This window comes from Aotus nancymaae, unplaced genomic scaffold, assembly GCF_030222135.1.
Source record: "Aotus nancymaae isolate 86718 unplaced genomic scaffold, 86718_ANA_hifiasm-v0.15.2.pri h1tg000006l, whole genome shotgun sequence".
Lineage (NCBI taxonomy): Eukaryota > Metazoa > Chordata > Mammalia > Primates > Aotidae > Aotus > Aotus nancymaae.
The window spans coordinates 14,282,022-14,293,286 of NW_026988417.1; the positions used below are offsets into that span (position 1 = coordinate 14,282,022).

Consider the following 11,265-nt stretch of genomic DNA (forward strand, 5'->3'; position numbering starts at 1 on the left):
ATTAATTTTCAATATTAACCAACTCAAATCACTTAGGCAATGAATAGAAGGCTACAAAGTGTAAGTCCAACAGTTATAAATTAGCCTGTTTCTCATCTATATTTTGCAGAGATAGCATGAAAGGTTGAAGGATTTTATTAGTCCATTTCCACACTGCTGATAAATACATATCCAAGACTAGGCAATTTACAAAACAAAGCAGTTTATTGGACTTACATTTCCATGTGGCTGGGCAGGCCTCACAATCATGGCAGAAGTTGAGGAGGAGCAAGTCTTGTCTTACATGGAAGGCAGCAGGCAAAGTGAAAGCTCCTGCAGGGAGACTCCTGTTTTTAAAACCAACAGATCTCATGAGACCCATTCACGATCATGAGACTAGCACGGGAAAGACCCAGCCCAAATGATTCAATTATCTCCCACCAGGTCCCTCTCACAACATGTGGGAATTATGGGAGCTACAAGAAGAGATTTGGGTGGTGACACAGAGCAAAATCATATCAACTATTATGAGGTTTGCCGCCAGAATAGTAGCACTTATCATGTGTGACCTGAACAACTTTCTGAACCTCATTTTCCTTGCCATAATCTGGAAAATAGAGATAACAGTACTTATCTTGCAAAGTATTCATTAAATTTCATATGAAAAGAGCAAAGTACAGTGACTGAAATAACATAAAATGAAAGGTAGAAAATAAACTAAGATGTTTAAAAAGCAAATTTAGATTTTTGAAAATAATTTAGAAGGTGGACAAATGCTCCTAAACAAGAAAAAAAAATTCAGGAATCCGAAAAAAAAAGTATAATAGATTTGAATACATAAAATAATTAACATCTATGTTATGAAATATAGCATAAACAAATGGAGATGAGCATATAAAAGGCCAGGAAAACATAGTTGCAATGAACATAATTAAGATTAATAGCCATTTTACTTAGAAAGTTTCTGCAAATTAATAAGAAAAATACAACACCAGAGAAAAATGACCAAATAATATATATCAGCAATTCACAGAATTATAAATAGCCAATAAAGACCTGAAAACATTCTCAGTTTAGCTGCTTCTTAAGTAACACAAATTAAAACAAATAAGTGATTCCATTGTTTTTACTCATCATATGAATGCAACGATGTAAATATTGATAACATCCCTTATAGGTAAATATATGGGAAAATGGATATACTACTTGAGAGGACATTGAGTCAAGGTGTCTGTTTATGTAGTAAGCTTCACTATTATGATGCTTGGTTCCAAAAAATGAGGAAAGACAATTTGAACTAACTTAATTTTTTTTAAAGAAAATTATTACTGTTTACTATTATCATCATAAAGAGATTGGGATATTTCCTGAATCTTAACATTGCTCATGTAGTTTCACTGCAGGAACACTGGGAACTAGGCACTCAAATTACATTTGGACTTAATCTTGGGGGATCTTCTCTGGGTATGGGCTTCATACTTCTCTGTCTTGGTGCCAACTGACTTCGTTCATTTGGTGAAAAACAGCAACCAACAAATTCTGAGTTTTAAGTCCTTAATAGCTTCAACCATCAGAAAATTATTGATTCAAGTCACAAGTTTCCCGTGCCCCAAAATTCCAAGGAAGTCAGTTTCTCACCCTGATTAGATCCAATGAATACTCCTGGACCAATAATTGATGACCTCAGAGATGTGGTTCTGTGATTAGCACAGCTTGAGTCTGGACCCACTCCTGACCCAGCACACTGCATCAGAAGATGAGTTCCCATTAACTTGACTGCTCTCAGCAGAAGGATGAGGGAAGTCATAATTCTCAGAGGAAGGGACTGTTATTCCCAGAAGAAAACATGCTAGGCAGATACAAAAGGGCTTAAAATATACAGGTACTCAGTATATTTTTTTAATAAATTAGATAATTAAAAGATAAATTGGTACAACCAATTATTGGAAGAGGAATTTACAATATCTATCAAGACGTCATATAATCTTAAGTCCACTAATTCCATATATACACAAAAAGTATTAATTTATTCACTTGTTCATCAAATATTTGGTGCATGGTGTGTGCTTACTATTCTAAGACCTAGAATAATAGTATTAAAAAAAGATACAGTTTTTATGTATTTACATTTGAAAGGAGAACAGAGATTATAAATAAGTGATTGTCACATAGTAAACATTTATTATTAAGCATTCTGTCCAACTTCAAGATGTCACGAACTTACAATATAAATGTATTTTTTGTTTATGCTCAGGAGTTTTCAATATCTTCAAAGCTTCATCTATGATATCATACACTGGCAATTGAAAATGGTGTCATGTTATATCTAATTTTTACAGAATTGTACACTTTACACAAAGTTTTGACATCTACCATCTAATTTCTCTCATGTATCAACACTCCAAATTAGGTAAAGTCAGGATTTTTATTACTATGATTATCATTGAATCTCCTCTCCAGAGCCAAGGAAAATGCAAGGTGTAAAGTAAGCACCAAATAAGAATTTGTTAAAGAATCAAAATTAAGAGGCATGGCTTAAACACAGAGCTGCTTAGGTAACATAGCAAGTCATCTAACTCAGGAGTTCTAGCTCCAATTTTTAGGTTTTCCCAGCTACACCATGTTTGCCATTCCTAGAATCCTGTAATCATAATATTTTAGGTACCTTCATTTTACTTTGCAGCTGCCATTCCTTCTAGGTATAGGTATCTTGAAATTTCTTTGGTTTTTAAAAGAAATAATTAGGTATTTTGTTCACGGTATTTCACAAAACAAAAATTGCTCTTGTAAAACTTAAAACAAATTGCAACTGGAATTTAAAGTATGAAGCATAGAAAGAAGTTCTGGTAACACCCAGATTTGAACCTCAGGAGAAATCTAAGACTCATGTTTTAATTTTAACCACGTATGTGAGACTTGGACAACTTACTCTGCCTCTACAAAATGAGGTGGTTATTCCAATTGAATAATTTCTTCTGGATCCAAAATGTGATGATATGTCTACTTTTTCAGCCATGCCTGTTCCAGAATTGTGGACCTCAATGGTTGTGTTTTAGTTGACTCCGAAAACAAGGAAATGCATTATTAACCATTTCCGGCAGCTATGTGAGTAAATGAGTGTTTTAGGCTCCACACATGAGGTTGCAAACCTAATTATGACAAAGAACAAGCATTAGTTATGGTACTCGGTTAAATGAGTCAACAGAAGAGAGTTAAAGACCATTCTTTTTCTTGGAGAAGTCTCATCAGTTGCCGTGACTTTGCAGATGCCTAGGTAAATGCATTGAATGGGAATTACTGAAAAAGAAAGTCTGTTCTTATGCAATCTCTTTATGCTGAAAATCTAATGACAGAAGTAGTCCTGAGACAAGGTATAACACAATTAGTTATATCCTTCCAGATTACAAAGCATAGCAAGCACACATAGTCCCTCACTAATTTTCACAGCAGTTTCCTGTGGTGGAATATAAATCGGTTTTGGAATCCTGTGAACCAAGGTTGAAAATTCTAGCCTTTGCCCTGAATGACATTGGCTAAGGTATTTAAACTCCCTAAATCTCAAATTTCTCATATACAAAATTAGGATAATAATATTCACCTTCTGAGATTTAATCACAAATGTATTTAAGCACCTGGTTGAGTCCTGTGACACCAAATAGATGATGAATAAACATGGACGTATCACAGTTTTTTTAACCATTCATCTATTAAAATACATCTGGGTTGTTTCCAGTTCTGCCTATTATAAATAAAGCTTCCTTGAATATTTATGCACAAGTTTCTGTAAGAATAAGTTTTCATTTCCCTGAATAACTCCATCCAAGTAGAATTGCTGAATGATATGATAGCTGCATAGTTTATAAAGAAATTGCCAACCTGTTTTCAAGAGTGACTATGCCACTTTACATACCACCAGCAACATAAATGAGATCCAGTCTCTCCACATTCTCAGTAGCATTTGGTATTGTCATAATTTCTTATTTGTCACATTCTGACAGGTATGTAGTGACAACTCATCATGACTTTAATTGGTATTTTCCCATTTGCTAATCAGGTTTTGTTTACTTTGAGAGTTCTTTATGTATTTTATATGCTGGCCCTTTTGTCAGGCAAGTGGTTTGCAAATATTGTATCTCCAGCCTGTATCTTGTCTTTTCATTCCCTTAGTGTCATTCTCAAGGCAAAAGTTTTTAATTTTGGTGAAGTCCAATTTATCCATTTTTTTCTTTTATGAATCTTACTTTTGGTATGATATCTAAGAACCCTTTACCCAAGATTAGGTCACGGAGCTTCTCTCTTATGTTCTCTTCTAAAAGATTAACAGTTTTGTGTTTAAATACATAATGAATTTTAAATCAATTTTTGTATGACATGTGAAGTTTAGGTTGAGGTTCATTTTCATTGCCTATAAATTACAATTGCGCTAACACTTTTTGTTGAAAAGGTTATAATTCCTCCTATGAATTGCTTTTCTATCTGTGTCAAAAACTGCCAAGAACATACTTTGGGGAAAAGACACTCTCTTCAATAAATGGTGCTAGGAAAATTGGATATCCATATGCAGAAGAATGAAACTAGACCACCATTTTGAACTCAATGTAAGACTCAATATAATAAAACTATTAAAATAGAACAAGGAAATGCTTCAGGACATTAGTCTAGAAAAACTATTTTACGAATAAAACCTGAAAAGCACAGGCAACAAAAGCAAAAATAGACACATGTGATGAAATCAAACTAAAAATCTTCTGCCCATCCAAGGAAATAATCAGCAGAGTGAAAAGACAATATACAGAATGAGAGAAAATATTTGCACACTACTCATCCTACAAAAGATTAATATTCAGAATATGTAAGTAACTCAAACAACTGAACTACAAAAAATTTACTTAAATAAAAAATAATAAAAATCAGCTGGGCATATTTATGTTGTCTCTTTATATTCATTCTCTATTCTGTCCTTTTGATCTGTATGTCTATCTTTTCACCAATAACATTCAGTCTTGGTTACTATAGCTACATAAATCTTGAACTTGGGCAGAGTGACTCCTCACACTACATTCATCTTTTTCACAATTGTTTTAGCTATTCTAGTTCCCTTTCCTTTCCATATTACTGTTAGAATAATCTTGTCTGCATGTACAAAAAACATAGCTGGAATTTTGATGACAATCTTATTAAATTTGTTTATCTGCCTGGGGAGAATTGACACTTTTATCATGTTGAGTCTTCCAATCCATGAACATGGTATGTCTCTTCATTTATTTAGAAATTCTTTGATCTCTTTCATCAGTATTTTGTAGTTTTCAGTTTGCAATTCCTGTACATATTTTTTATATTTAAACCACAGTATTTAATTTTTGGAGCAATTGTAAATGTTATCATACTTTTAATTTTGATGTCTGTGTGTTCATTGCTAGCATATACAAATGCAATTGATTTTTGTATGTTTATCTGGTATCCTGTCATCTTTCTGAACTTACTGATGAGTTCTGGGAGAGATTTTAAAATCAGTTCTTTGAGGTTTTCTATGTAGACAATCATGTCTTCTACAAATAGTGAAAACAGTATTTCTTCTTTTTCGATGTGTATGTCTTTTTTTTTTTTCTTGGCTTAACTGCAACTACTAGAAAGAACTTCAGCATTATGTAAAATAAGAATGATGAAAGCTGACATCATGTATTTTTCTGTTTAAGGGGAAAGCATTCAGTAACTCATCACTAAGTAAAATGCTAAGCTGTAGATATTTTATAATTTTTTACTCAAGCTGAGAAAGTTATCCTATATTTCTATTTTTATGATTGCTTTTATAATAAATACATGCTGAATTCTGCCAAATGTTTTTTTATTTTATTTTGCATCAACTAACATGATTGTGTGGCTTTTTTTCTTTCTTTCCTCTGGTAAGATGATGGGATACATTGGTTAATTTTTCAATATTGAACCAGATTTGCATCCTTAAAATAAATCTATTTTGGTCATGAAGTATAATTATTTTTATATATTATTGAATTATATTTGTTAGTGTTTTGTAAATCATTTTTGTGTTTATATTCATGAGGGATATTTACCTATAGTTTTCTTTTTTCTGAATTTCTTTTGAGTTTTCATTTCAAAATACCATTAGCTTCATAAGTTTAATTAGGAAGTAGTTCTAGTTTGTTTTCTAGAGAGACTAGACTGTGCTGAATTGGTATCAATTCTTCTTCAAATATTTGGTAGAATTCTTCAGTGAAATCATCTGGAACTGGATATTTCTTTTTAGGGGATGAATTAAGTCTATTCTCACACTGCTATAAAATACCTGAGACTGGGTAATTTATGAAGAAAAGAGGTTTCATTGACTCACAATTCCACAGGCTGTACAGGACGCCTGACTTGAAGACCTCAGGAAACTTACAATCATAGCAGAAGGAAAGGGGAAGCAAATGCATCTTCATATGTAGGAGAAGGAGGAATAAAGAGAGAGAAGGGGAAGTGCTATACATTTTGAAACAACCAGATCTCATAAGAACTCACTATCATGAGAACAGCAAGGAGGAATTCTACCCCCATGATGTAATCACCTCCTACCTGGTTCCTCCCGCAACATTAGGGATTACAATTCAATGAGATTTGGTTGGGGATACACAGTCGAACCATATAAAAGAGTTTTAAAATTACAAATTCAATTTTTATAAGTTGCTGGTCTACTAAAATTATCTGTTTCTTATTGAGTGTGTTGAGAGTTTGCCTTTTGAGAAATTGGTCCATTTTATCTGTTATCAAATGTTTGTATGTGGAGTTGTTCATATATTCACTTATTATCTAATGTCTTCAGGGTTTGTGGTGATAGCAGTTGTTTCATTTTTTTTTATATTGGTAAATTGTATCTTCTTTTTGGCCAGTCAGAAATTCGCAAGAATCAGCTGTTTCTTTTTCTCTGTTTCTCTTTTTAAATTTTGTTAATTTCTACTCTTATCTTTATTATTTCCTTTCTTCTGCCTGCTTTATTTTTTTTTAGTTTCTTGAGGTGGAAGCTAAGACTATTAATTTGAAATGTGTCCTGTGTTCCATTGTAACCATTTAGTGCTATAAATTTTTCTCAGTACTGCTTTAGCTGCATCCCACAAATTCTGATATGTATTATTTTTATTTTCATTCAGTTCAATGTATTTTTTTAAATTTCCCTTGAGAGTTCTTATTTGACTCAAAGGTTATTTAGAAGTAAGTTGTCTAGTTTTAAAGGGACTGGAGGTTTTACTGTTATATTTAAAAATAATTTCTACTTTGATTTCACTGTAGTCAGAGAACATGCTCTGGATGACTGTATTTTTGTTGTTGTTCATTTTATCACTCAGAATATGATTTAACTTGGCATATGTCCCATAGACAAAAATGCGCATTCTGTTGTTGATGGAGTGTTCTGTAAAGGTTGATTACATCCTATTGGTTCCATTAGTCTTGTGATTTGAATATTAGATCTTTTGATACAATCATGTAAGTCCTGAGTCTCTGTTCAATTTCTAAGTTTATTTCCTATTGTTGTGATTGTATAATTTCTATTATTCTTTCTTTCAGTTTACTGATTCTTTCCTCTGTCCTTCATTCAGCTGAGTCCATCCACTGAGTTTTTTTATTTGTTATTATATTTTCTGTTCTATAATCTGAGTTTATTTACAGTTTCTATTTCTTTGCTGAGACTATTTTATTCATTTGTTTCAAGCATGTTACAATTGCTCATTGAAGCATCTTTTATATTAGTTGTTCTGACTTTCCTTTTCAGATAAATGGGATACGATAATCAGTACACTGAAAGAGAACAATGAAAATTATGCAATCTGAGCATCCTGAAAAAAAGAGAGAGACTTGGGGACCTTTATGACTAAAATAAAAGCTCTAACATTCATGTCATCAGAATATGGGAAGGAGAAAAAGGGCAGAACTGAAAAAATAATGGTTGAAAACTCCTCCTCTTAACATCTCTGTCATCTCAGTGTTGACATTTACTGTTATTATTCTTTCAAGAGAGATTGTCCTGGTTCTTGGTATGATGAATCATTTTTGACAGGAACCTAGATATTTTGGGTATTTTGTTAAGGAACTCCAGATTTTAACTTTATACTTTTGTTAGCTATCTGTAGTATCACTCTGGCAGCAGCAGAAGTGGATATTGACTCATTACTTTCATGTAGAGATAGATGTCCAGGTTCCTCACTTGGCCCCTGTTGATAACTGAGGAGAACACGGGGCTCCATGGCACTACTGAGAGGAAGTGGGAGTCTCAGCTCCCCATTAGCCCTCCCCTGATACCACCCTGGATAAGAGTACAAATGACTCATTACTGCTTCCCACGTCCTCCAATGTCACCACAGGGATTCTACGACCTCATTACCACTGAACACTAACAAAAATCCAGATTCTCCATTAGGTATCCTATGACATTAGCTCAGTAGAGGGAGGGAATAGAACCTAATCACTGCAGGGTGCAGGTGGAAGTCCAGGTTCGCAAGTGGTTTCCACTGACATTGTGAGTGGGGGCTTCATTACTTCTTGGCAAGAATGAAAGTACTGCCTCCTCTAACACCATCCAATACCATCTAACATCATTCAGGTACATTTAGGGTGCTGGGGAAAACACTTTGTTACAGCCTAGCAAGAGTGGAGCTCTAGGCAATCCACTTGGTCTTTGCTGCCATAGTTGATAGTTGGACCACATTTTTTTTTTCTGTAGTATTTGGCTGGAATAGGATGGTTATCATTTAAAGTTTTCTGTGTTGCTAGACTGCCATTTTCCTCTTTTTTTTTTGACTACAGAGAGCAGGCTTTTTGGGGGGCTTTTTTGTTTGTTTGTTTGAATCTGTTAGCATTTACAGAATTCTAGTTTCTCCAGCTCCAATTCTGGGATATACAAGGCAAAAAGGAAACCAAATGGCCTTACTGTCCCTGGGTTCCAAGATGCCTAGACAGTTACTCTTGTTTTCTTTACCTTTTGGACTTTTAGAATTTTGTTTTGTATATAATATTCAGGGTTATTCGTTGTCCTTAGTAGGAGAAAGAGGGGCAAATAATCTACTCTATCTTCAAGGAGGCAGAGGTTCTAAACATTTATTCTTAATAACATCTTACTATTAAAACACTTTTAAATGGCATTGAATGAAATGTTAAAGTAGAATAAAGACTTCTTATAATGTCTAGTAATCTTATTTTTGTTATTCCTTACAAGATTAAGATTTGTAGGTGAGAACTGATGATATTCTTAGCAAAGGCATGTATATGTCTACTCAACTATCTAATTTAAAGGTATTTTTGGTAGGCAGATTAATAACTATGAATATGTGGTTTGATGATGGTAAGTAAACCAGCCTTCCTCAAATAAATTCTCTCTCTGGCTAGTGTATACCACTACCAGGCTTAAGCTTTATCCCTCTAACATATCTCTATAATACCTGCTGAAATATAAATATCTGTGGAAAATATATGGTACTACTCTAGCCCCTAATTGTGCTGGATGCTTCCAATCTTCACCAATAGAAAGGAATAGATACTTAACAAAACCAAACAAACATGAGGACAGTTCACCAGAACCCCCAAGTATATTCTTTTAGACACATACACACAGTCATGTACATATATCTCTGCAACACATACATACATACATCTCTGCAACACATACATACATACATATGCATCTCAAACAACCAAATGGATAAAGAAGACCCAATTTAATCAGCACTTTGAATTATAATATTTATTGACAACTGTTTGGTATGTTGAATAGGTTACAAGAAGTTAGGTATAACATGTCTTCCCAATCACTTGAAGAGAGATAATTTGATTTTCCCATGTGTCTTTCAGCCATTCAAGAGCTAAGCTCAGAAAGTATTTATTAAGCACTTACTGTGTAACAGACACCATATTACTAGGGATAAGAATGTATAAGTCACTTCTTTATGCTTTCTCCTATTTGATGGCTCTTATACCAAAAATTTGTTTCTGTGAAATTGGCTGTCTTAATCATAAATTTGTAATGCATTTTAGAAACTGCTTTCCCGTACCTCCACCCATCAATTCTTAAAATAAGGTAGAAATCTCTCCTATTATGTCTTATATTTAACAAATTAGGGTGGTGTGGTCAAGAAATTTCAGTGTCTTTCCCACCACCACATAACTAGAATTGCAGTGATGTCTTACATAGTGATCTTCTGGCCCTCCAAGCCCAGAATACTTTCATATCACACCTAGAAGCTGCTCAGTTTCTGAGAGCTGTTTACCCCAATGATCTGATCATCTTTGGTTAAGATTCCACCTTATGATTATATTCATTTTCCTAAATCGTTACTACTAAACCAATAATTCCATGAGGATAAAGCTCTTGTTATAAGTCATTATAGTTTTATATATCTGTCCTTGTTGGCCTTCCCTTACTATTTATTAATTTCAGAATGACTGCAATGGATAAGACACTGAAATAAGAAATAACCTTGATGCTCTTCCCTGTTATCCATCGACCTGCCTCTGCCCCTTCCTAGCTGTGTGGTCTCAGCTAAATTAATGAAATTCTCTTAACTGAGGTTTCTTATTTGTAATTTGGGTGTAATAATGCTTACCTCTCAGGACTGTTAAAACTGTAGAGAAAACTCAATGGAGTGTGCAAAACTCCTAGGACAGTCTTTGGCAGGGAGTAGGCCCTCCTCTCCTTCCCACTGCATAGCAAACTTCTTGAGAATAGGAACATTTCCGCACAGTGCTTTGTACTTATCAGGCATTAGAAACAGATTTGCTGAATGAATGGATAAACAAATTCAATATTGCAATGGTATCATACTCTATCAACTTACTGTTTGTAAAGTTATTTTGTAATAATGCTAGAATAATAATGTAATAATGCTAATTATTCCAAAATAACTTTACATACAGTAAGTTGATAGAGTATTCTGGCAGTATATATACTATATAGTCTTGTAGTATAGTCTACAAGATATATATACTAATATATACACTATATATACTATACATATCTTGACTAAAATTAAATATATGATCATTAATAACACTAAATATTTTCACTTTAACATGTTTGCCCTATTGTTTATTTTATCTCAGATGTCTATAACAGCTCCCTGCTACCTGCCTTTATCCTTTCCTGTGAACTAATCATTCATTCATGCATGCAATTAACATTTGCTGACTACTTATTGTCTACCACAAACCAGGGTGCATGATTCATAAGACTCTTCTGTCTCAGCCACCAAAGGATTTATACACCATGAAAATAATAAAAATCCATAAACAATTTATAATTGG

The 11,265-nt window shown here is 33.6% G+C and overlaps 1 long non-coding RNA gene across 1 annotated transcript; it reads right to left on the bottom strand.

The window, feature by feature from the left end:
- Positions 1–225: 225 nt before the first annotated feature.
- LOC135269669 (uncharacterized) lies at positions 226–3,118 on the bottom strand. Its single transcript, XR_010337913.1, has 3 exons — positions 2,909–3,118; positions 1,618–1,723; positions 226–326 (listed from the first exon to the last, which is right to left on the bottom strand). It is a non-coding gene; the product is annotated as an uncharacterized LOC135269669 (long non-coding RNA).
- Between the last annotated feature and the right edge of the window lie 8,147 nt (positions 3,119–11,265).